Below are 26,959 nucleotides of genomic sequence, written 5' to 3'. Positions count from 1 at the left end.
CAGGTGTGGGAGCCCCCCTGACGGTTCAGAAAATGATGGATGGGCAGGAATCTAGATTCATCAGAACACGAAGGCCCAAGGCTGGCTTCACCGCTCAGCCTCGCCTGAGCCGTCCCAGAGTGGAGGATGACCCTCGGATCTGGAGACAGAAAACCCTGGATGCGTCCTTGTCAGAGCCGGGCGCCCACGTCCGCTCGCCCCCAGGGGCCACGGGACAGGTGCGGAGGGAGCCGTTGGCGGGACTGTTTGCTCAAGGAGATCTGGAACAGCCAACAAGGGCCGTGGTCGGGCGCGTCTGAAGAGCCGAGTCCTGTTTCCGCTGCACTTGCAAGGCCCCTGGCGGCCAGGGGTCGGGTGGGGACAGCTAACCCGGCCCTCGAGGCTCTCAGTCTTGGCCCTCGCCACCGCCTGGGCACCCGCCCCTGCAGGCCTCTGACCACGTCCCCTTCCCCGTCTGCCCCGGCTCCGTGATGCCAGCATCTCAAAGGCAGTAAAGGGAGCCAGCAGACAGGTTCCAACCTCCCTCCTCTTCCTCCTGACCCTTCCTGGTTCTCACCGCGCCCCTAAGACCCTCATCCAACGCCCCAGGCCCCTCCCTCTGAGAAAACGAGCTGGCCCCCCACCCTGAGATGACTGAGACCCCCAGGTCTGTGCTCCGCCATTTCCCCTGGACCCCCACCCACACCTGCGCCTCCATCGCCCCTCCTCCACACCGCTTGCCACCGACTAAACGTCTCCCATGTGTCCCCTGAACTTGGTCGTCAAGAAGTTAGTCCGGGCCACGAGCAGAACCTTCCCCAGGGGGATGCCGGCGACTGACACGGGAGAGGACCGTGGGTGCGGGAGAGGGCGTGGAGCCCAGACTTCCGGAAGTGGCGGAATGTTCTAGATCTGCATTCTGGGCGAGGTTCCATGACTCCATCTATCCGTCCGAGTTCACAGGACCGCACACCAAGAAAGGACGGATTTCTGTCCACGTCGGTCACAGCTCAGTGGCACCGCCTTTGGTTTGAAGAAGTGCGTAGTCAATCCTTCGGGGACCTACCTGGCGGTTCAGTGGTCAGGACCCCACTCTTGCACGGCAGGAGTCACAGGTTCGATCCCCGGTTGGAGAACCACAATCCCACATGCCGCCTGCTTGGGGCAGCCAGAAAAAGAAAAGGGATAAATCATTCGTGTTCCGTGATGAGCACTTTTCCCTACTCAAACGATTCCTACGCCTCGCAGCCGTCACATCGCAGATGCTGCTCGTGTAGAAGACGAGCATAAATATTCCCCTCCCAGCCCGTTTTCCACGTTCTCTGCTCACCAATTTCTCCTCATTTTTCTCTCAGCATAGATTCTCCTTGATTCCCTTAATAAGCTCCGTTCTATAATTAGTCCGCTCTGATAATGCTTTTATCATGTATGTGTTTTATTTCTAAAACATTCACTGCCGTGTGCTGTCCCATCACACTGTAATTCCCAATTCCCTGACCACCATTTTTACAGTCTTACAGTCTTAATAATCTTTTCTATTTCGGTCGTGCTTTTTTTTTTTTTTTGCTCTTTTTGTCTGACGAACATGAAAGCACTCTGCAGGCATTTTATATCCCCGGGAGGTAGTTAGGGGAGGGAAAGAGATTTTACAGATGGGAAAATACCAGCACAGAACGTTGTGTGGGGTGCTAGTCAGGAGCATGGTGTTGAGTGTTAGCAAAAGCTTGGCTCAGCTCCGCAGCCCCAGGAAGGAGGGGTCCTGTCACCCCATCTCCTCTGCCCCCTCTAGGCCTGGGAGAATATAGAGTCAGCCGTGTAGCCTCTGGGTGGGGGCCAGGATGGGGCATCTCTCTGTACTGCATGCTTTCGTGCTGAGTCGTGTCCGACCCTTTGCAACCTCATGAACTGTAGCCCGTCAGGCTCCTCTGTCCGTGGAATTCTCCAGGCAAGAATACTGGAGTAGGTTGCCATTCCCTTCTCCAGGGGATCTTCCCGACCCAGGGATCGAACCCAGGTCTCCTGCACTGCAGGCAGCTTCTTTACCGTCTGAGCCACCAGGGAAGCCCTGCTTACAGGGTGGAGCACAGTCACATCCCCCTCACCCCCACCACCACCCACTGAACACAAGGATCCACTGGGGGTTAGGGTGGAAAGTAACCAAAGATGGAAATGTTACGAGCACACAGTGCTTCCTCAGAGACAAGTACAGGGATTTCCCCAAACCCAGAGGCTGCCTCTGTAAGTCCCCTGTTGGTGGGTTTGTGAGCACACAGTCCGCCCACCCCCGCCCAGGAGCTGGTCTGATGCTAAGTCCCACCATCAGGCGTTGTTCCCCCAGCCGCCACCCCCTCAGTAGCTCACTGGATCCAAGCCTTTGTCTCAACAAGCACAAGTCTTCTGGGTTGTTGAACTGTCCTAAATTTTCCTCCTTTCTGGAAATACTGGGGTGGCCAAAAACTTTGTTTGAGTTTCTGTAACATCATACAGAAAAACACGAATATGCTTTTCGGCCAAGCTTCTATGTCATCCCAACACACAAGTCGGCACCAAACAGGGTCAGCCCTTATTGCAAGGTGGTGCGCCTCGGGTCAGACCACACACACACAGCTCGAGGGCTTGGCAGCAGGCCAACCACCTGGAACTAGTCGTGGTGACGCTGACAAGCAGCCCAACCACCCTGACTGTCCGCTCCGTCTGGGGGGACACTGCACACCTGCCGGGTGTTAGGGATGCAGGTCCAGTGTCACTCCAAGAATAAGCTGATGAGCTGCGGTTTGGACCACAGACCACACTCCTTCTCCTGCCTTTCCTGGGCATAGTCATGGACACAGGGCCTTGCTGGGATTGGCAGAGGGGCCTTCCGAGTCTCTGGACGCCCGAGTGTCACCACCTCCCTCCAGCCTGGCACAGGTTGTGTTCTCCAAACGTGTCCGTAGCCATATCTCCCATCCCAAATGCTCTTCTTAAAACATCAGCTTGACATTCCTCCCCTGGAGTAATGGGGACCCTGTCCTTCCCCTTGAACCTGAGCAGGTTTGGAAGTCTAGGCTTATTTACTCATTCATTTTGTTGTTGTTCAGTCACTAAGTCGTGTATGACTCTTTGCAACCCTGTGGACTGCAGCACGCCAAGCTTCCCTGCCCATCACCAACTCCCAGAGCTTGCTCAAACTCATGTCCACTGAGTCGGTGACGCCATCCAACCATCTCATCCTCTGTCGTCGCCTTTTCCTCCTGTATTCAATTTTTCCCAGCATCCAGGCTTTTCCAAGGAGTCAGTTCTTCTAATCAGGTGGCCAAAGTACTGGAGTTTCATCTTCAGCATCAGTCCTTCCAATGGATATTCAGGACTGATTTCCTTTAGGATGGACTGGTTGGATCTCCTTGCAGTCCAAGAGACTCTCAAGAGTCTTCTCCAGCACTACAGTTCAAAAGCATCAGTTCTTTGGCACTCAGCTTTCTTTATAGTCCCAACTCTCACATCCATACATGACTACTAGAAAAACCATAGCTTAGACTAGACGGACCTTTGTTGGCAAAGTAATGTCTCTGCTTTTTAGTATGCTGTCTAGGTTGGTCATAGCTTTTCTTCCAAGGAACAAGCGTCTTAATTTCATGGCTGCAGTCACCATTTGCAGTGATTTTGGAGCCCCAAAAATTAGTCTCTCACCATTTCCATTGTTTTCCCATTTATTTGCCATGAAGTGATGGGACCAGATGCCATGATCTTAGTTTTCTGAATGTTGAGCTTTAAGCCAACTTTTTCACTCTCATCTTTCACTTTCATCAAGAGTCTCTTTAGTTCTTCTTCACTTCCTGCCATAAGGGTGGTATCATCTGCATATCTGAAGTTACTGATATTTCTCCCGGCAATCTTGATTCCAGCGTGTGTGTGCTTCATCCAGTCTGACATTTTGCATGATGGACTGTGCATGTAAGTTAAATAAGCAGGGTGACATTCAGAGTTAATTCCCTTTAGGATTGACTCCTTGCTGCCCAAGGGGCTCCCAGGAGTCTTCAGCATGAGCACCACCCGTGCACCTCGCCTGGCAGCCTCACTCAGATTTTAAACACTTAAGACTCTACTTTAGGGACGTCCCTGGTGGTCCAGTGGCTAAGTCTCTGTGTTCCCAATGCAGGGGCCCGGGCTCCATCCATGGTCAGGGAACTGGATCCCACGTGCCGCAACTAAGGGATCCTGTGTGCCAAAACTGAGACCTGGTGCAACCAAATAAAAAAAAAAAACGAAAAGTAAAAACATTTTTAAAAGACTCTACTTCTCCATTTTAGGAGCGAGATTCCTTCTGTTTTGTTCAGGAGAGAAATTCCCTGGTTTGCTTTGAACCGGAGGCAGCACCGAGGTGATGTCCCCAAAAGGTGCCAGGAGGGAATCGGCGCCCACTCCGCCTGCTCCCTGTGGCCTGTGCTTGTATGGACTCTGGGGCAGGAGGGAACCATCCCGAGTTAAAGAGCCACCCCCCCGCCCCCCACCCCGTTATGTCCGGTCCAGGCCCCTCTCGAATCCTTAAGTGAAAAGCCGTACCTCTTCACCACAATCCACAGCATATACTTGCTTTCCTGAAGCCTCTGGAATATGCAGCAGGCAGATAAAATTATGCCATGTCTAAGATCGCTTTGACACTTTCAGAGCGTTGTCGGAGATGGAAGGACATCGCTGAAAAAGAAATCGCACGTTCCGTGCGACTGAGAGTGAAAACATGGTGGGTTCGGCATGCTCAGTCACGCAGTCGTGTCTGACTCTCTGCGACCGCACGGGCTGCAGCCTGCCAGCCTCCTCTGTCCATGGGATTCTCCAGGCAAGAATACTGGAGTGGGTTGCTATTTCCTCCTCCAGGGGAGCTCCCCAACCCAAGGATCGAACCCATGTGTCCTGCGTCTCCCGCATTGGCAGGCGGGTTTTTCACCACTGTGCCACCTAGGTCAGCAGAAGCCAACCCCAGATAATCTATCTTCACGTCCAGGGCGGTAAATCTCTCACTTTCAGCTCTGCCTACACATCAGAAGACAATCCTCCTTCTGTGAGGGGGCACAGAGAATGACACCCTGTGAGATGTTTGGCCCTCCTAGAGATGAACAGCCCTCCTTCCGTTTTATGGCTGCGTTGGGTCTTAGTCGCAGCGTGCGGGACCTTCGCCGCAGCACTCCGCCCTCTTGCCCTTGTGGTGCTCGGGCTTAGCTGCTCTGCAGCGTGTGGAATCTTAGTTCTCGGACCAGGGATTGAACCCACGTCGCCTGTACTGGAAGGTGAATTCTTAACCACTGGACCCCCAGGGAAGTTCCAGTACCCGCCTTTCTATGGAAATATGAGGAAAAGAGCAGGACGGGGCCCTCCGCCGTGCGTCTGAGGCTATTCACAGCCGGTGTCAGCCCCCCGCTACGCCCAGGTGAGCTTTCTGCTCCCCAAGCCCCTCACTTTCCCGCCTCAGGGCCTTTGCGTGTGCTGTCCCTCCATCACAAACGCCAGCCTCTCCCTCGTCCAATTGGGAAAATCTCCCACATCCTCTAAGACCTCATACAAACGTCACCTGGTTTCCAGAACATTCTAAACCCTGCCTCCCCAGCAGGGTCGGCTCTTCTGGCATCTGTACCCTACGTGAGTGTCCATCTCTGCCTACACGCTGGGCCCCGAGGGTTGGGTCCACACATAAGACAAGTTACGTATAAACAAGTGGTGGTGGTGCTGTTGCTAATGACGAAACAGGTAAACACATCCAACATGTTTTGACCTCGGCCCGTCGGAAGGATTCTGCACACTCAGCAGCCCCTTCCCTCCCGAGGGCTCCAGTCTCAACCTTCCTCTTCTCAGAGGGGAGTTTCTCATTGTCATGGATGGCAACTCACACACGATGCAAATAATCACCTTTTATGTGGCCTTGGAAAAGCTTCTGTTTGATCTCCCCGCAGCTGTCTTCACGGAAGGCTCCCATGCAAATAAAGAGTGCAGTAGCAAAATGTCAGGGGGCTCAGCCCAGAAGCCTGAGCCCCTGAAGGGTCGGAGGGGCCAGGAGGGGCCTTGGGCCCTTATCTGACTCCCCAGAAACCAGAGCACCTTCCTGCCCGCCGCCGCCTCCTGCCCTTCTGTTCTCTGTCTTCAGGATGCTCTGGGTCTGCCCAGCATGGGACACACAGCTCTCCCCTGACCCTTCCCACACCCCCGCCAGGGCAGAGAGCACCTCTGTGTACCCCACCTCCCCCCGCTGAGCCGAGGCGGGGGACGGGAGTGAGTCTGGTGGAGCCAGTGTGCAGGTGGGGGCTGCCTCCCGCGGCTGGAATCAAACGGGAGCTGAGGGGCCCCGGGGCGGGCGAGCCACGTGGGTGGGGAGAGGAAGGCCACTGGCATCTCAGTGTGACGAAGGCCTCTCCACGGGAGGGGCAGACCATGTCCTGCTGGCGAGGACGTCAACTGCGTCCCTCCGTCTAAAGAGCAGTATTCTGGGGACTCCCCGCTGGTACGTGGAGAAGAATCCACCTGCCAGCACAGGGAACCCGGGTCTAAGCCCTAACTCAGGGCAGTTAGGCCTGTGTGCCACAGCTACTAAAGCCTGCTCGGCCTAGAGTCCGTGGTCTGCAACGAGAGAGGCCACCACGATGAGAAGCCCGCGCACCACAGCAGAGCTCGCCACAGTGAGAGAAAAGCCCACGCAGCAGCAAAGACCTCGCACAGCCAAACATGAAAATAAACAATAAATAAGATTTTTTTAATTAAAAAAAGAGAGAGAGAAAAGTGCTGGATTGGGAAACTCTTAGACTCAACATGAGATGCTGGAGCGGGGAGTAAAGAAATGCATGTGTCGGGAACCAAGCTCCCAATTCCGACCCCACAGATGAGCCAAGTGACCCTGTCCAGAGTGTTAGTAAGCCCCTCCCTGACGGGGGACCACCCCTGTAAGAGGAAGGTGGGGTAGCACCCCAGTGGCTTCTAGCACATGGGGCCTCAAAGCTCACACCATCAAAGATCAAAAAGACCCACATTTCCGAGAAAGATGTCCCACAGGCAGAGAAAGCATGCTGTCACTTCTGTGATGATCACAGAGCTCTGGTTTCCAACCTAGATTTTTATCTGGCGCCAGCAGGGAGAGGTTCTGCTTCTGAGTCAGACGGTATCTGAGTAGGGGATCTGGGTTCGAACCCAGCCCCTCCCATCCAGGGCGGTCTTAGGGTGAACTGACAAAGCCCCTCTGAACTTCAGTCTGCCGGTCTACGAAGGAAGTGTCCGGGGCAGAGCGGACGGTAGCGTCCGCACTGGGGCAGAGACGTCCCTGTGAAGAACAAACGAGGTGATGGGACCCGGCACATAGTAAGTGCCCGCGAAACACGGCTCGTTTTATGATCTCTCACGTGGAACGGAAATGACAGCTACTTCAGAGGTAGCTGATTTAGGGACTTCCCTGGTGGTTCAGTGGTTGAGACTCCATGATTGCAATACAGGGGCCACAGGTTTGATCCCTGATGGGGGGAACTAAGATCCCATGTGCCACCAAAAATATAAACAAAAAAAGTACCAGTTTTCATTCATTCATTCAAGATGATGAACACAGCAAATTAAAACACCAATGGCAGGTTGCAGCACCAGGCCAAAAAATAGTAGTTGATTTAGCCTCTGGATTAAACAAGATTGCTGGGAGAAGGCAATGGCACCCCACTCCAGTACTCTTGCCTGGAAAATCCCATGGACGGAGGAGCCTGGTAGGCTGCAGTCCATGAGGTCGCTGAGGGTCGGACACCACTGAGCGACTTCACTTTCACTTTTCACCTTCATGCATTGGAGGAGGAAATGGCAACTCACTCCAGTGTTCTTGCCTGGAGAATCCCAGGGACAGCAGGGCCTGGTGGGCTGCCGTCTATGGGGTCGCACAGAGTCAGACACGACTGAAGTGACTCAGCAGCAGGAGCAGCTATATACTGATAATATGTGAATAGATAAACTAGTTGGTTCAACTGTGTAACATAAAGATGTGGAATTTTCAGTCTCGGCCCCCTAACTTGCTAGGCTGCTGCCCCCAGCCCCGATTCCTGGGACGCCAGAGCTTTGCTGAGAAAGTTCTAGGTGCTGTCTGCTCACCCCTCACCTGCTTATTCTGCCCCCGCCTCCTGATGCTTCATTTCTTGGCCACCAGGTCATAAAGCGTCAGCCTCTTCGGGCAGAGCTGCCAATAAACTCCGGTCTTATGACCCCCCAGTTCCACTGAAACCTTGTCAGGCGGGACTTTTTTTCACTCCAGCAAACAGAAGATGGGGGTCATTTTATCTCACGTTATAATGATCAGCTTGGGATAGTTTTTGTTTTTTAATTTTTTGACCTCACCACAGAACATGCAGGATCTTAGTTTCCCAACCAGAGATGGAACCTGTGCCCCCCACCTCCCTGCATTGGAGGCACAGTCTTAACCACTGGACCACCAGGGATGTCCCTTGGGATGGTTTTTTTTATTTCCTTATCAATGTCAAAATGAGTGATCACAAACTTACATCCCCCGAGCAGCCAGGCAGTTGCCATAAATAAGGGACAACGCTTGGAGGCGGTGGGGCCTGACACCGCTGGTTCGCTGTTTTGGTCTTGTTGCTGCCACTGACAGAGGCTTGGCGCTGGGAACAGCAGGGCACGGTGGAAACCAAGGCTAAGGCCGGAGACCTGTGTAGCCTCTTTGTCGTAATTTGAGGGTGATGGCCCAATTTTTCTAGTTGCTCTGATTTTTCATATTTTTGCATAAATTCTCCCAAATTTTAAAATATTGGCTCAGTTTGGTTTTTTTTTTTTTTTTGGACACTGTAAGTCAGAGAAAATATAACTGCAGACCAGATTCAGCTCCTGAGCCATCACCTTGAGAGACTTCATGGAGCCTCCTCCAGCCAGTCCTCACCACCGCCTCCAGTGTGTGTGAACGGAAGTGGAGAGTGGCCAGGGTCACCAGGACGATTGTCCTGAGCGTGAACTGCCCAAGGGCACCCACCTGAGAGGCGGCCTCTTCTGTCCCAGGGCAGCTAAGACTTGTTCTGCAAATTTCAGCGGTTGTCCAGCAGAGGGCAGTACGATTTCACAGTCTGACAAAGTCAGCCCATCACACGGTCTCAACAGATGGATGTGACGTGTCTTCCGGCTGGGGTGTGTCCTCCTTCAGATTCACCCAGAGCAGGTGTAAGGACCAGCAGCGGCCCTGAGCGGGGAGGAAACTGCAATGGAAGACCCCATCCATTCTGGTTGGGTTGCAAAGTGGAAGTTCCAAATACCAAGCATTAGTGAGGTTGTGGAAAAAACAGAAATTGCACTACCCTGGCGGGGGCAGTGGGGGGTGACGGTGAAGGACAGGAGGAGTGTGAATTGATACACCCCCACATTGGAAAGTTTTTAGCAGCACCTACCCAAACTGGACATACAAATACCCATGACCCAGCAATTCCACTAGGCGTGTGCCCAACCACACACGAACATACGTGTGCCTGGAAACGTTTAGAACATTCATGGGCATGCCCTTTCCGAGAGCCAAGACCAGAAAGAGGTCCAATGCCTATTAGAAATGGAAAAAATGAATAAAGTGTGTATCTGCAGGGTGGATACCAGACAGCAATGCAAACGAACCAGGATACAGAAAAATCTGCTCAAAGTAACGTTAGGTACATGAAGGCAGCCACAGAAGAGTGTCCTGGGGGATTTCATTCATACCAAAGGCGAACAGCAGGCAGAGATCAGCTGTGGTGTCAGGAGCCAGGATGGCTTAGGTGCCTGGTGGTGACCTAAGGGGCACTCGGGGACTGTCCTGGGGTGCTGGTGAGGTTCTGGAGCTTGACCTGCAGGTGATGATGTGGTGGTGGTTGTTTGACTGCTAAGTCGTGTCTGACTCTTTGCAACCCCATGGACTGCAGCATACCAGGCTTCCCTGCCCTTCACTATCTCCCAGACTTTGTCAAACTCACGTCCACTGAGTCGGTGATATCATCCAACCATCTCATCCTCTGTCCTCTGTCATCCCCTTCTCCTTCTGCCTTCAATCTTTCTCAGCATCAGGGTCTTTTCCAATGAGTTGGCTCTTTGCATCAGGTGGCCAAAGTATTGGAGCTTCAACTTCATCACCAGTCCCTCTATTGAATATTCAGAACTGATTTCCTTTAGGATGGACTGGATGGATCTCCTTGCAGTCCAAAGGACTCTCAAGAGTCTTCTCCAGCACCACAGTTCAAAAGCATCAATTCTTCAACGCTCAGCCTTCTTTATGGTCCAACTCTCACATCCATACACGAATACTGGAAAAACCACAGCTTTGACTATACAGACCTTTGTCGGCAAAGTGATGTCTGTTTTTTAAGTAAACTGTCTAGGTTTGCCATAGCTTTTTTTCCAAGGAGCAAGCATCTTTTTTTTTTTTAATTTCATGCCTTCAGTCACCATCTGCAGTGATTTTGCAGCCCAAGAAAATAAAGTCTGTCAGTGTTTCCTTTGTTTCCCCTTTATTTGCCATGAAGTGATGGGACTGGATGCCATGAACTTCATTTTTATGAATGTTGAATTTTAAGCCAGCTTTTTCACTCCCCTCTTTCACCCTCATCAGGAGGCTTTTTAGCTCCTCTTCGCTTCCTGCATTAGAGAGCTGATGTGGATGGGGTCTCTGGGAAATCGACTCGTGCACTGTACGCTTTCTGTACACACGAGACCAACACACGAGTGTCACAGCAGAGACCCCCAGGTGTGCATTGGGCAGGGAAGGGCTTTGGAGGAGGAGAGGCAGAGGAAAGCTCCGAGTTCCGGCATCAGCGCCTCCAGGTGCGACGTTCACTCCAGGGCTGCCCGGGTCATGGGCGTCGCACTATTACTGGGGGAAGCCAGCATCCTTGGACGGGTCGTGTCAACGACGGGTTGGTGCATAGGACAGGGTTTGGGAACCAGGAATCCTTGCTTCCCTGAGATGAGGGTTTGTGTGCTGGTCATTTATGTGGCTCCCGGGAGATCCACGAGGGAGACAGAGCCGCCAAGCGAGGGCAGGACTTTGAGGTGGAGTCCCAGGCCCCTGGAATGCAGGTTACACCTCGAGGTTTGTCCCGACAGGCAAGGGAGCTGGGCTTTCAGAGCCCCACACCCATCAGCGCTTGGCTGAGGGCTCACCTGGAGGATGAAGACCCCCTGCCGTCTGCACGCACAGGCTGAATGGCCCCAGGGCAGGCGTTCCAGAGCCAAGCATCCCTTGCTGGGAAGAACCATGGGAATGTGGGGGAGCTCAGGGACCTGGGGTCCAGACGCTGACCTCCCCGCTTTCCCCGGGCATCTCCAGTTCAGAGGGGGGATGCGAGGCTGCCCGTCCCGCTGGAATCACAAATCACCTTCATCAGGCCCCAAGGCGGTGATGAATTGTTCAAGGGTATAGAAAGCGAAGAACTAAATTTAGAGCCTCTTGATGAAAATGAAAGAGGAGAGTGAAAAAGTTGGCTTAAAACTCAACATTCAGAAAACTAAGATCATGGCAATTAGATGAGAAAACAATGGAAAAAGTGACAGACTTTATTTTCTGGGCTCCAAAATCACTGCAGGTGGTGACTGCAGCCATGAAATTAAAAGACGCTTGCTCCTTGGAAGAAAAGTTATGACCAACGTAGATAGCATATTAAAAAGCAGAGACATTACTTGCCAACAAAGGTCCGTCTAGTCAAAGCTGTGGTTTTTCCAGTAGTCATGTAGGGATGTGAGATTTGGACCATAAAGAGAGCTGAGCACCAAAGAATTGATGCTTTTGAACTGTGGTGTCGGAGAAGACTCTTGAGAGTCCCTTGGACTGCAAGGAGATCCAACCAGTCCAACCTAAAGGAAATCAACCCTGAATATTCATTGGAATGACTGATACTGAAGTTTAAGCTCCAATATTTTGGCCACTTGATACGAAGAGTCAACTCATTGGAAAAGACCTTGATGCTGGAAAAGATTGAGGGCAGGAGGAGAAGGGGACAACAGAAGATAAGATGCTTGGATGGCATCACCCACTTGATGGACATGAGTTTGAGTAAGCTCTGGGAGTTGGTGATGGACAGGGAAGCCTAGTGTGCTGCAGTCCATGGGGTCGCAAAAAATCGGACTCGACTGAGTGACTGAACCGATCTGAACTGATATTGGTTGCTTGCAGCGTTTGGGTTTCCTCTGGAAAACAAGAGGCCAGTGATGCTTTCAAAGTGCCAATGCTGGGACTTCCCCAATGGTTCAGTGGTTAAGACACTGTACTTCCAATCCAAGGGACGCAGGTTCACTCCCTGATCAGGAAACTAAGATCTCACATGCCATCTGGTCAAAAAAAGAGAAAAGAATATGCCAATATCTTTATAGTAACTGTTTTTTAAAAACCAAAAGTGAGTGAAGTCACTCAGTCGTGTCTGACTCTTTGCGACTTCATGGACTATAGCCTACCAGGCTCCTCCGTCCATGGGGTTTTCTAGGCAAGAGTGCTGGAGTGGGTTGCCATTTTAAAAACCAAATTGCCAAATGCAGCCCAGAAGTCCTGCCCCGCGTTGGCTTCTGGGTCTCCCTTACAGACTTGCCCTGGACGATGACCCACGGGAACACCCTGCACACACACTCTGATCTCAGAATTTGTTTCTGGGGACCCAGAACTAAAACGGAGGGGAGAATGGATTCCAACTGCTGGGAGAAGTGGAAACCTGAGCCCCAGCACACAGACCTCCTGCCTCCCCTACACTCGCCTGTGGGTCTGGTTTCTGCAAACAGAGTGAGTCTCTTGCAACAAGTTTGTCATCACTTCCAGGATCTGCCCTTGCTCAAGTTGTACTGTTTTCATTGGGAGCAGAGACGAGTCCCTGGCGTGGAACTCAGCTGCGCTTTCCCACAAAAATACCAGCGGCCGCTCACATCAGCGGGCGCGCCACCGCAGGCCAAGCCAGCCTCGAAGCGCCCTCTTAACCCCTGCGTCGCCCATCGTGATTCTGTCAGCCGCCCATCTGAGTCCGGGCGCTCTTCCTCCAGTCTGAGGGGGAAGAGAAAGGTGTCCTCACCCAGAACCAAGGCTCCTCTACAGGCCGGGGGCCGAGAGCTCCGTGTGTCATCTGAACAGACCCGGGATCTGGCGCTTCCTGGCCACTCTCCCCCAGACAGGCGCTGGCCTCCCGTTCAGACGTCCCCGTCTGGGTCACGGACCCGAGGACACCAGCCTCTCAGCCTTACAGCGAGCGTCGCGCAAATATTCACCGGGCAGCAGGCATACGGGGGGCTTCCCGGGGGCTCAGCAGGCAACAACCCGCCTGCCAGTGCAGGAGAAACAGGAGACGTGGGTTCAGTCCCTGGGTTGGGAAGATTCCCCTGAAGAAGGAAATGGCCACCCACTCCAGTACTCTTGCCTGGAGAATCCCATGGACAGAGGAGCCTGGCGGGCTACAGTCACACAGAGTCGGACTTAGCGACGGATCACGCGCACACAGGCATATGGAACGGTGCTTCACGGCACTGACCATCCAAGACACACCAAGAAAGGTCTCAGTGCGATACCAGATTGCGCAAAAGTAAACTCTCTCCCAAGCTGCTTGGGAGATCCGTTTGGGAGCATCCGCAGGAGCTAGTCACACATGGCTCCTGTGCCCCAGCCAGCTCCCTCATTCCCAAGCAGAGGAAGGGCGTGGGCCCCCCAGAAACACGTCCAAGCGCGTCACTGCGGCTCTGCTCGTAACAGGCGAAAGCTGGAAACAAATGTCTGCCAACGGTGGATGGGGAAGCAGCACGTGGCGTGTGCGATACAGCAGTGAGAGTGAACAAAGCCCCCTCCTGCAACAGGTGTGGCCCTCACACCCACCACACTGAGCAAAGTTAGCGCCTGTGTGTGGCCAGAGCCCATTCAGATCAAGTTCAAAGGCAGGCAAAGCTGTCTTACTCCATTCATGCCGCTTTAACAAAGCACCGTGGACGGGGTGCCTTGTAAACATCACGAATTTATTTTTCCAGGTTCTAGAGGTTGGAGAAGGAAATGGCAACCCACTCCAGTGTTCTTGCCTGGAGAATCCCAGGGATGGCGGAGCCTGGTGGGCTGCCGTCTATGGGGTCGCACAGAGTCGGACACGACTGAAGCGACTTAGCAGCAGCAGCAGAGGCTGGAGGTCCCAGATTGGGGTGCCAGCGTAGCTGAATTCTGGTGAGAACCGTCTTCTAAGGTTGCGTGCGTGCTCAGAAGTGCCCAATTCTTTGCAGCGCCATGGACTTATGGACTGTAGCCCTCCAGGCTCCTCTGTCCATGGGATTCTCCAGGAAAGAATACTGGAGTGGGTTGCCATTTCCTCCTCCAGGGGATCTGCCTGACCCAGGGATTGAACCCACATCTCCTGCATTGGCAGGCAGATTCTTTTACCACCGTGCCACCTGGGAACCCCTCTTCTAAGGCTGCAGACGCCTTTATATAGAATGACCACACAACCCAGCAGTTCCACTCCTGAGTATACACCCCAAAGAACTGGAAACAGGAATCAAATGGAATCGTGTGTAGTAATCTCCATTGCAGCCTTATTGGCCACAGCCAAAGGGTGGGAGCAACCCGTGTCCCTCAGTTGGTGAGTGGGCAAACCAAATGTGACATGCCCGTACAGTAGGTTGTTTTATTTGATTGACGTGTAGTTGATTTATAATGCCATGTTCATTTCTGCTGTACAGCAAGGTGACTCAGTTATAGACACATATTCATTTCCATTACGGTTTGTTGCAGGGTGCTGACTTGAGCTCCTGGTGCTCCACAGTAGGTCCTCGCTGCTCGTCCCTCCTGTGTACTCGAGTTTGCATCTGCTCAGCCCAGCCTCCCAGCCCCTCCCTCCCCCTCCCACTCTCCCCCTTGGAAGCCGGAGTCCTTCTCTAGATGAGCTTGTTTGTCACACAGTCGATGTTTCTCCTCCATAAAAGGAATCGAGTGCTGATACATGCTAGAATGTGGTTGAACTTGAAAACGTAATGCTAAATGAGAGAAGCCAGGTCCCAAAGGACACGCATGGCACGATCGCACGTCCGTGAAATACCCACAGTAGCAGATCCATGGGGACAGAAAGGAGATGCCTGCTTTCCAGAGGCTGGGCGGCCCAGGGGAGGGGGGAGGCGAAGTGAGTACATCGTGGGGCGGGGTTTCAGGCCTGGCAGGCGTTGACCGAGTTCTGGAACCCCATGGCGGCGACGGTTGCGCAGTATTGTGAATTACTTCACGCCACCCAAGTGCGCGCTTTAAAATGATTCGAATGAGAGATTTTTTTTATGTTGTGTGCCTTTTGCCGCGCACACAGAAAGTTAAACTGAAGTTACCGTATGACTCAGCAATTCCACTCCAAGGTGTAAAGCCCAGAGAATTGAAAACACGTGTCCACACGAAAAGCTGCCTGCGAACGTCCGTAGCAGCATGATTCATGACAGCCGTACCGTGGAAACCATCCAAATAACCATTGCATGAGGAATGGGTGTTTTGATTTCTTAGGGTTACTGAAACAAATTACGGCAAAGCAAATGACTTAAAACGATAGGAACGCGCCGTCTCGCAGCCCTGGAGGCCAGAAGTCTGAAATCCAGGTGTCGGCAGGGCTGAAACCTGTGGGGGAACCGTTGCCTGCCTCTTGGGGCTTCTGGTTTTGCTGGCAGCCCTTGGCATCTCTTGGCTTGTAGCTGCCTCCCACCACTCTCTGCCTGTGTCGTCACATGGCCACCTTCTTTCCATGTATAAGGACATGGGTCATCGTGGATTAAAGGCTCACTCCAGGATGACCTTGTTTTAACTAATTATTTGGCAGCGATGATGGCACCCCACTCCAATACACTTGCCTGGAGAATCCCATGGACGGAGGATCCTGGTGCGCTGCAGTCCATGGGGAGTTGGAAGCGACTGAGCGACTTCACTTTCACTTTTCACTTTCGTGCATTGGAGAAGGAAATGGCAACCCACTCCAGTGTTCTTGCCTGGAGAATCCCAGGGACGGGGGAGCCTGGTGGGCTGCCGTCTATGGGGACGCACAGAGTCGGACACGACTGAAGCGACTTAGCAGCAAGCAGCTATTTCCAAATAAGGTCACATTTCTAGGAAGTAGAGGCTAGGACTTGGTTTCTTTTTCTGGAGCACATAGTTCCACTCCTAACAGCGTATGGACTAAAGGCGGTGTATGTACATGATAAGACATGATCCAGCCAAGGGAGGAAATGAAATCCTGACATATGCTGTGTTGTGGGTAAAAGCTGCAGGCGTGATGCCAAGTGGGAGAAGCCAGACACGAAAGGTCACGCAGCGTACAGTTCCATTTATGTGAAATGAAATACCCAGAACAGGCAACTCCATAGACGCATAAAACCGCTTATAGAGTGTGGGGGAAGGGGCAGAATGCAGAGTGACTCCTTGAACGGGTCTGGAGTTTGTTCTGGAGGTGATGAAAAATGCTCTGGAACCAAACAGAGGCAACTTTTGGTTGCCAAACCAAACAACTTTGCAAATGTAATAAAAACTACCAAACCGTGCACTTTACAAGGGTGAATTTATAGTGACCGAAGCCATGAAATTGAAAGACACTTGCTCCTTGGAAGAGAAGTTATGACAAAAATAGCATATTCAAAAGCAGAAACATCACTTTGCCAGTAAAGATCCATATAGTCAAAGCTACGGTTTTCCCAGTAGTCATGTATGTAGCTCAGTCCATAAAGCATCTGCCCACAATGCAGGAGACCTGGGTTCAATTCCTGGGTTGGGAAGTTCCCTTGGAGAAGGAAATGGCAACCCACTTCCGTATTCTTGCCTGGAGAATCCCATGGACAGAGGAACCTGGCAGGCTACAGTCCATGGGGTCACAAGAGTCGGACACGACTTAGCGCTTTCTTTCTTTCTTTCTTCTTTCTTATACGGATGTGAGTGCTGGACCGTAAAGAAGGCTGAGCGCCAAAGAATTGATGATTTCGAACTGTGGTGTTGGAGAAAACTCTTGAGAGTCCCTTGGACTGCAAGGAGATCAAACCAGTCAATTCTATAGGAAATCAACCCTGAATGTTCATTGGAAGGACTGATGTTGAAGCTGAAACACCCATACTTTGACCACCTAATGAGAAGAGCCAACTCATGGGAAAAGACCCTGATGCTGGGAAAGACTGAAGGCAAAAGAAGAGGGTGGCAGAGATGTTTAGATGAGATGGTTAGAGAGCATCACTGAGTCAATGGACATGAATTTGAGCAAACTCTGGGAGATAGTGGAGGACAGGGGAGTCCAGTATGCTGCAGTTCATGGGGTTGCCAAGAGTTGGACGCAACTTAGCGACTGGACAACAGCAATTATTAATGGTATTTATCTCTTGAGTAGTGGGATTCAATCCCTGTGTCGGGAAGATGCCCTGGAGGAGGGCATGGCAACCCATTCCAGTATGCTTGCCTGGAGAATCCCATGGACAGAGCAGCCTGGCGGGCTCCAGTCCACGGGGTCACAAAGAGTCGGGCACGACTGAGCGACTGACACACACACACTGGGATCACAAATGACTTTGATCTTCCACTTTTTCCTGTGTTTTCCCTTTTTCCCACAATAAATCTGAATGCATTGTTTTTATCAGAAAAACATAGTGTGGGCCTTCTTTGGTTGAAAGCCACAGAAAGTAACTCAAACTAATGTAGACGAAAGGAGGGTGTTGGAAACTAGACAGAGAGCAAGACTTGCCCACCCAACAGCCGCTCTCCACCTCTTCCTTCCTAGCAGAAGCCTGGTTTGCAGGGTAGGAATGTGTCCCAGTAAACTACACTTCTTAGCTTCCCTTAAAACTGGGGACGGTCATGTTATGGAAAATAAGATAGAAACGGAAACTAGCTGGGTTGGAATTCTGGGAAAGATTTTAAGAGGTTGGCCATGCTGGCAATGTCCTTTCAACCTTCCTCCCTTCCTTGTCTCTGCTCTGTGGAATGTCATTGTGATGGCTTGTGCCGCAGCAGCAGTTGTGGCCGCATGTGACCTTGGGGATGGAGGCCACATGCTGAGGAAGGCTGGAGCAGAGGAAGAGTCTGGCACATTGGTGACTGTGGAGCCACAGACCAAACATGGGCTGTCTATTGCCAACATTTAGGCCACTGGCGGCTCAGACAGTAAAGAATCTGCCAAAGCAGGAGACCCGGGTTGGATCCCTGGGTCAGGAAGATGCCCTGGAGAGGAAATGGCAACCCACTACGGTATTCTTGCCTGAGAAATCCCATGACAAAGGAGCCTCGAGGGCTACAGTCCGTGGCGTCACAAAGAGTCGGACACAACTGAGCGACTAACACTTTCACTTTTTGCTGCTGCCTGCAAACTCATCTGTAACTGATCCAGCACTCGCTGGACCACTAGGAATCTGAAGAACCAGACTTGGAAATGAGCAGGGACCAAGGCAGCTCAAGAGTTAAGAAGCAAGAAACATACACAAAGTTATGGATGACTGCAGCACCATGGCTTGATGATTCTCCTTCTCGAGGGAGCAGCGGGTTAACAAACAGTCACCGGTCTCTGAAAACAAAACACACCCTTTCCTGGAAGCAAAGCTATAGGTTGGGACGACGAGAGAGAACACACGTGTCTATAAATCTGCCTTCAAAAAGTCCCACTTTGGAGATTTGCTTGCTTACTCTTGAGTAGTTCCAGAGAGAAATTTACCCTTTCAGTGTCTCAAATAAAATAAGAATTAATGGGTGCATGTGCCCACATTTCCCCACCACGAAAGATCTCTCCACCCGGCTGAACCGTAAACCGTAGGTAGTTGCTTGTGCCCAGATCGCCAGCGGGTGAGCCTTGCCAGCTCAGAGGTCCAGGATGTTTAACAAGTGATGAAGCGGGTCTCCAGCAGAACTGCAAGTACCGCGGCGAAATCTGAAACGGCTTCACGTGCTGTCGGACAGGAAACAGGAGGCTGGCAGAGCCCTTCAGAGTCCTGGGAGCTCCATTTCGAAATCTGCAGAAATATCTGAGTGTGACCTAACCCACAAGGGGTGGGGGCCTGACCCTAAGATGGAAGGTCCCTCAGGAGGAGCAGGGGAGGGTGGGGGAGAACTCCACTCGTTTCTGGCCTCTTTCTTCTTTTGCCCCAGATTCCGTTTACAGGGGAAGACGCATCTGGTTGGGTCTCCTGAGGGTCTAGACACCCTTGGGCTTGAGGATGGCAGACTCCTGGTTGTACTCCCCACCCCACCCTCCCTCCACCAAACTGCATCCAACGGGAAAGGGATTGGCAGTACCTCAAGTGAGATCAGAGAAAATGGACAGCTGGGAAACATATATTTTAAATTTTTAAGTATATACATTTTTAAAATATTTTCATTTATTTATTTGGCTGTGCCAGGCCTCAGCTGGGGCATGTGGGATCTAGTTCCCTGACCAGGGGTGGGACCTGGGCCCCTGCATTGGGAGTGCAGAGTCTTAGCTGCTGAACCACCAGGGAAGTCTCTAAGTAGATAAATTTTAAGTTAATTTTTCCTTTAAAAAATTAAGAGTTTCTGTGCCCAGAAGAATCCTGTGTTGAAGCCAACCTGAAAAGCACTGTGATTCTCTCAGGTCACACGGAGATAAATGAAGATCTAGAAGGAAAGCAAGATATACACAGATAAGCCACATGATGACTGCTAAGACCTGCTAACTGCGCCCAACCAGAGCACCGTGGGGGAGCAGCCAAAGGGGGCTGTTTTCCTTTTGAGCCTCCAGATCAGAGGAGGCTTCCTGGAGGAGGTGACATTTGAGTAGAAGATGGGGATGAAGATAGAGATCTGTACCAAAGGATGTGGAGCTCTGAATGTCATCCTGAAGCTTTCTGTGGAAAATGGGGTGTCACTGAAGGGTTTTGAGCAGAAAGATAATCTGGGTCTTGTCTCAGCGGCCATGTAGAGATCAGATTGCTCCGGTGGGAGAGATTAAAAGTTAGGAGACCCATAAGAATGTTGCAGTCATTCAGATGAGCAGCGATAAGGCACTGCTCTGGAGACCAGGGAAACTAGGGTGATGATGCAAAACCGCATTCCAGGGAGCTAGACTGGGCAAGTCTCAGTGAATAATGGGATGTGGAGGGTCGAAAGGGAGATAATACAGGCTTTCTCTCCCGGGTGATGTGGTGCGTGGGGCTGCTCTGTACCCACCTGGGGAACTCAGGAGCAGTGTGAGTGGGGAAGAAGCCGAGGTTGATTGGGGTCAGGAAGGACTTGAGATGTTTCCTGATGGAAATAGTCTACCAGCAGTTGGAAATCTGATCACAGACAGAGTCAAGAAGAAACTGTTGGCCATCATCACCTCTGAGTACTGAATTATGAATTATTTTTGTTTGGTTGTTTTTAGGACCCTATGTGTTGCTTGGCATGTGTCGTCTGGTTATGAGAGAGAATATGCTTTTGTTTTGTTTTTTTTTTCAGTAGTAACAGGGACGTCCCTGGTGGTCCAACGGTTAAGAATCCACCTTGCAGTTCAGGGGACTCGGGTTCAGTCCCTGGTCGGGGAACTAAGGTCCCATATGCCAAGGAGCAACTAAGCCCACGAGCCACAGCTAGAGAGTCCACGCCCCTCAACAAAAGAGCCGAGGGCCACACTAAGACTCAACGCAGCCAAGTAAATAAATAAATATTTTTAAAGACCATTAATTCATTCACAGAATTGTTTTATATATATAGGTGTGTATGTATCTCAACAGCAGCAGACAGGTGGGGATCTGGGAGATCAGGACGCTCACAGACAGGACAGAACTGGGGAACGAGACTCGGCAGCAGCCAGTCAGTCTGGCGCAGACAGCGCCGTGACCCAGCACCTCCTCTTTGCTGGGCTCTGGGGAACAAGGCAGTGGCCGTGGGAGGCGCAGTCCGCACCCTCAGAGAGCCCCGAGGACTGGGGAGGCGCCCGGAGAGGAGAGGCGTACAGATGGCCAGCTTGGCGAAAAAACAAAAAGGCAAGCACACGCACGTTCTGGAAGCTGCACAGCTGGGTGGCTGGCTGGGCAAAGATTCTACACTCTGGGCTTCTCTGGTGGCTCGGTGGTAAAGAATCCACCTGCCAATGCAGTGGGTTCAGTCCCTGACACCGGAGGATCCCACGTGCCACGGAGGAACTACTGAGTCTGTGTGCCCTTGAGCCCGAGCTGCGTGATAAGAGAAGTCGCCGCGATGAGAAGCCCACACACCGTGACGGAAAGTAGTCCCCAGTCTCCACAACTAGAGAAAAAGCCAGAAGGCCCAGCGCAGCCAAAACCAAATAAATACAATTTTTAAAAATTTTCTACATTCTCGTAGGCTCTGGGAGAAGAAGGCAGGGATAGCTGGTCCCTGGGAAAGTGCTTGGATCCACAGAGACCATTCATACTGGAGCAAGGGCATTCTCCTTCCTGGGAGGATAAGACTGAAGATGTTATGTCTCTGGGTTTCAGCCGAACATTTGACAGAGGTGCTCTGGCTGCCTCTCTGGGTGGGTTTCGACACCATGGGCTGAGGGGGTTTGAGAGACACAGACTCAAGAGAAGGCTCATGGACCAGATGCAGAGTTGTGACGAATGGGTCGACGACAAGCAGGAAGAAGGTCTTGAGATCTCACGCGTCTCCTCTCAGCTCCACCCTGTTCATCATTTTTTTTTTTTTTTTTTAGAAAAACTGAGAAATAGATGCTGGCTCAGGATCAAGGACTTAAGCAAGCAAACGTCTCTGGAAAAAAGAACTGGAGGCCCTTTGGGGTGGGGAGCCCCATCAGCGGGTATGTTTGAGCAGCCCCTGGAGGACACCTTCCATGAGCAGGAAGACCAGAGTCCTGGAAGAAAGGGTGTAGTGGGAGCCCTACCACGTTTTCCAACACCAAGCCCCTTCCCGTCTACGAGAGCCCTTTGGAGCAACCACCTTCAAGCCCGCCATCTTGGCAAATGTGACGTGCTTACCACTGAGCAGTTGGGTTCTGGGTGGCACGGGGTCCCTGCCGTCAGTCATACCTGGGTTCCCATCCGAGCTGCACCTGTCCAGGCGTGTGCCCTTGAGACAAAGCACGCCAGCCCCCCTCCAGGGTCAGTCGCACCCCCCCAAGTCCTCTTGTCTGCGCTGTGTCCCCACCTTGCCCACCCCACGAGGCCACCCCATTCTCAGCACCCTCTTTCCTCTGAACCACCCCCAGCAGCCCCCCACCCTCCGGGCCCTCGTTACAGCCCCCCACCCTTCGGGTCCTCGTTGGCTGTTCTGTAAACCACGATGCTCAGTTTCTTTTTCTTCTCCTTGGCTTCCAGTCTTTGCAGGAAGACCAGGGGCTCTTTGCAGACGAGAGCCCAGCTGCTGCTTCTGGGGATGACCCGGGGCCCCGTCTTGCTTGAGACACACCCTTGGGGAGTGCGTGCTGTTGTCTCAAAGGCAGGTGCTGCCCGGGAGTTTGGGGTCATCCCAACAGAAGAGCTCACGGCACTTTCTGAGTGACACAGTGGCCCGTAACTCCAGCTTGGATTGGCCAAGACTGTCACCAGGGAGAAGGGGAAAGTCTAAGGAGTCTGTGGTTTGCACACAGGCAGAGCTCTGCCTTCTGTTTCACAGCCTCTTTGCTTGCTGCTTGCCCATCCCCCTTCTCAGGGCGTTCTACTCCTGGTTACCCCGGAGGTCCCTCCACCCAGGCAAGGTCAGAACTCCACCTTCCGTCCATCCCGAGCACAGGGTGGCTCTCCTCGGTAGTGCTTGTTCATGGTTTCCATGCGTTTGGGTGATGCTTTATCACCAACTGTTTTCCTCGCCCTGGAGCTGTGTCCCCAGCACTTAGCCAGCTGCCTGTCACACAGCAATCAATCAATAAAGGCTGGTCCAGTAATTGAATGAACGCTCTCCGGTTCCAGCCAATATACGTGACCCTCCCACCAGTGTCTCTCCAAGCTGTCCTGTTAGAGGATCACTTGGGGAGGGGTGCTGGCCTGGCTCACACCCCCCATTTATCCTGGAAGCCAGAGGGCAGGGGAGGACCCCCTGGGAGAGCCCCAGGTCAGTCCTGGCAGTAACAGACAGGCCGATCGGCAAAAAGTCGGGGAGGAGCCGCTGCGGGTTTTTCTCAGCTTGGTTCTGTTCAATTCCCATCCTGCAGTGCCATCTCCAGGGCACCAGGGCACTCTGAGATGATCAGAGGTGCGGCCAGCTTGGCCGGAACCGCACAATCACCCTCATAATCAGAGCATTTGATCCGAGGAAGGTCAGAGCTCTGGAGAAGGACTTGCTCAATGCTGCTGTACAGTGGTGACACCCACCGCCTGTCCCCTACTCCACAAGCGGGAGAGAGCGCGGGGCCAAGGCAGGAGCTGCCCTGGACCAGGGCTTATCCCAGGGCCACGTGCTTGGCAACCAACCCAGGATCATGCAAAGTACAGATTCCTTGGCAGTGGCCTGGGGTGGGGCCTGGGAGTCTGCATTTCTAGCAGATGGCCAATGCTGGTGCTGCTGGCCTGACACAGCAGTCCATCTTGACGTTTAAACTGTGGTGCAAGGGCTCTAACATCAGCATCTCTGGCAGGGTTTTGCTGCTCACGATGCTGTCCCCATCTGGGCGGCAGCAGCAGCACCTAGGAGTCTGTTACAAATACAGAGCCTCAGGCCCCACCCCAGACTCTCTGGACCAGAATCTGTATTTAAACCAGATCCACAGGGGATTCACAGACACGGTAAAGTCTGAGATGCTCCGCTCAAGAACCCTGGTCCTTAAGACCAACTGCATGTTGAAACCATCCGCCGAGCTTTTAAAAAATGACCTTGATGTAATCTGTGTTGGCTACAACCTGCATATCAGGGATTTTTTTTTTTCAACTCTCCAGGTGATTCTAACAGAAAACAAAGTCCAACTGCTTTTCTTCCTATTAGAATAGTTGATCAATATTTTATTAAATTTTGCTAATAGTTTTCTTAACACCTACAGGAAATTTTTTCTCCGGGGAAGATACAGAAATAGCCAACAAGCACAGAAAACATGCTCGGCATCAGTAAGCTAGGGCCACCTACTAGGGCGATATCCTTGTGTTGGCGGGCGGTAAGAGGCGCCGGTGAGCACGGGCAGGGACCGGGACCCTCGCACGCTGCCAGTGGAACGTAGAGTGACGTGGTGCCGACAGCCTGTCAGTTCCTCCAAAAGTTAAAACGGAGCTACCATATGACCCCGCAGTTCCACTCCTAGCTGTTTACCCCAAAGAATTGAAAACGGAGAATCAGATGTTTGTTCATGCAAGCTCATTGCCGCATTACTGACAATAGCCCAAAAGTAGACACAACCCAAGTGTCTACCAGCAGATGAATGGATAAACTATATGTGGCCTAGCCACACAATGGAATATTAATCACCCATAGAAGGGAATGGAGTGGCGTGATGCACGCCACACTATGGATGACCTTGCAAACATTATGAGCCAAGCTAGAGAGGCCAGACAGGAAAGAAAGCCGTGCAGGAGCCCTATTACATGATATATCTGGACTAGGCAGATTCAGAGAGGCAGACATGTTTTCCTGTGTCTTCAAAAAGCTGAGTTCTTGGACCCTCTTCTTCCAGTCTATTGCAAAGTGGTCAGGGTCCTTCTTCATCAGCTACAACACCTCAGTTTCATCAAGAAAATTCCTCATGTCTTCCAGTTCTTAAAAGGAGAATAATCTGTCCTAAAGACTTTGCACATTTTTTAGTTTACTCCTGGGAAGTTTCGTCTTCCATTGTAAAAGGGATCCTCTGTTTTTTTCGTTTATTTATTTAATTGGAGGCTCATTGCTTTACAATGCTGGTGGTTTGTGCCCTGCATCAGCATGAATCAGCCATAAGCGTACGGATCTTCTATTTTCTAAGGAGGTGTTATTTGTATATAGAGCTGCTATTGATTTTCTTTTCTGCTGTATACCCACCCTTCTATTTTCAATATTGATTGATTGATTGATTTGGCTGCGTTGGGTCTTGCAGCATGCAAACTCTTAGTTGCGGCATGTCAGATGTAGTTCCCCAACCAGGGGTTGAACCCCGGCCCCCCGCACTTGGGAGCACGGAGTCTGAGCCACCGGACCCCCAGGGAAGTCCCCCTACCCATGTATGGTAGTTTCCCAACGGCCATGAGAAAACTGGTAGTTCTCTAAAACCGGGTGTAAGGTAGAGCTGACGTCATATACAAAACAGTCTTCTGTGAGTTCTACATGTGCTGAAGGGCCAGACTTGAGTCTTCTTCCCACTGAGTTTTATAAAATATTAACAGATGACAGGCCTACAGAAACCATTTCTGGATGCCATTAGAAGGTCAGGTTGCTAAAGAGGTTTCTAAAGACTTATTTCCGATTTCTGTGCTTTCTTGCCATGGACCAGGAAACACTGGGCAGACCACGAGTGGGCCACAGACAACATTTTGAGTGTCGTTGCTTTATTTTTTTTTTAATTGGGGTATAGCCAGTTAACAATATTGTGGTAGCTGCAGGTGAACAGCGAAGGGACTTGGCCATATATATGCATATACCCGTTCTTTCCCAAATCCCCCGCCCATCTAGGCTGGCATAGAACATCGAGCAGGGTTCCCTGTGCTATACAGGAGGTCTTTGTTGGTTATCCATTTAAAATCTAGCAGTGTGTACACGACCTTCCCAAACTCCCTAACTCTCCTTCCTCCCTGCAGCCATAAGTTCATTTTCTAAATCTGTGAGTCTCTTTCCATTTTGTAAGTTCATTTGTAACCTTTCTTTTTAGATTCCACTTACAAGGGATGTCCTACGATATTTCTCCTTCTCTGTCTGACTTCCTTCACTCAGTATGACTGAGTGTTATTGTTTTAGAGCTTGTCTCTAACTGCATTAAATGTTAGAATTCCAACCCTATACCCTGTAATACGTTCTCACGTGTTCAGTTACCAAACTCCGTTTATTACTGCATGATCAGACTGCTTCTGCAAAGTACAGGAACCTGGATTATTAAGTGTGTGTGTGTAGTAGACTTTTTATTTCTAAAACCAGAAAAAAAATGAAGAATACAGGACATTCCAGAGATAGATATACTAATATATCTTGATATTGAAATTGTTCCTGGATTTTCTCCAGATTTGAGGGAGTGAAACACTGCCAGAGGAAACTGAGCCAAAAATAAAGTTTAAAAATTCTGAGCAAATTACGGTTTGGTGACGAGGGACCGTGGAGTCTTTAAAAACAGAGGCTTCAGAGAAGCTGTCTGCCGTGACAGTGAACTAGCGTCACGGGCAGCACGCGTGGCCTTGTGGCTCCCGCAGCAGCAGAACTGCCTCCACGTCTGGGGCCCTGAAATTAACACGCTGGCCCCGTGTCTTGCAAGACCTTCACGGCAGTACTCAGGACGAGCGGTATCTGGGATGCCGCCAGTTCCTCCGCTCTGCTGGCAGGGGGACAAGTCATGCGCGGCAGGGACACCGAGTCTTCCTGTTGGATCCTGGGGACCGCCGGGCACAGTTGGGCCTCCCCACCCTGCTGGCGGGCGGTGAGACTTGTGGATCCCCTGCAGTTAGCCTCCCCAAGAGTCTTGTTTTAAAATCAACCATCGGTGCCACTGAGGAAGGCGAGGCTGCCAAAGCGTGTGTGTTCTTTCCGAGATGAGGTGTGATGTAAACACATTTTGTTTTTTTTTTTTTTAAATATTTATGTATTTGACCACACCAGGTCTTAGTTGCAGCATACGGAATCTTCAGTTGCAGCATCTGGGATCTAGTTCCCTGTCCAGGGATCAAACCCAGGCGCCCTGCATTGGGACCACAGAGTCTTAGCCACTGGACCACCAGGGAAGCCCCAGACACGCGTATTTTAATAAGGACTCCTCACGATTCCCTGGGGGACTCCACAGTTGACTGAAACCTCACACTTGCTGCCTCTTTAACCCATAACAAGTTTGGGCTATGGGGGCGAGGGCTGTCATCAGTGGAAAAAACGATCCCATCTGCAGCCTGAGTCCTGGTTCTCCTTTCTGGAGCCTCTATTTGCTGATCTTTAAAATGGGTCCAAGGGTTGCTGGGAGGACCACATTGATGGCTACATGGCTGTTGCAAGCAGCAGTTAGGAAGCCTGGGGATACTT

At 51.6% G+C, this 26,959-nt stretch overlaps 1 long non-coding RNA gene across 2 annotated transcripts in view; it reads left to right on the top strand.

The window, feature by feature from the left end:
• The window catches only part of LOC132343885 (uncharacterized), a 123,366-nt gene extending 100,621 nt beyond the window's left edge, over window positions 1-22,745 (top strand). For both annotated transcript variants that reach the window (XR_009492895.1, XR_009492896.1), the window contains one exon: window positions 21,549-22,745. This is a non-coding gene — a long non-coding RNA (uncharacterized lncRNA). The remainder of the gene's footprint in view (window positions 1-21,548) is intronic.
• The last annotated feature ends 4,214 nt before the right edge of the window (window positions 22,746-26,959 follow it).

Source organism: Bos taurus, chromosome 25, assembly GCF_002263795.3.
Source record: "Bos taurus isolate L1 Dominette 01449 registration number 42190680 breed Hereford chromosome 25, ARS-UCD2.0, whole genome shotgun sequence".
In the NCBI taxonomy this organism is placed as follows: domain Eukaryota; kingdom Metazoa; phylum Chordata; class Mammalia; order Artiodactyla; family Bovidae; genus Bos; species Bos taurus.
This window is presented reverse-complemented; position numbering and strand designations above follow the sequence as displayed.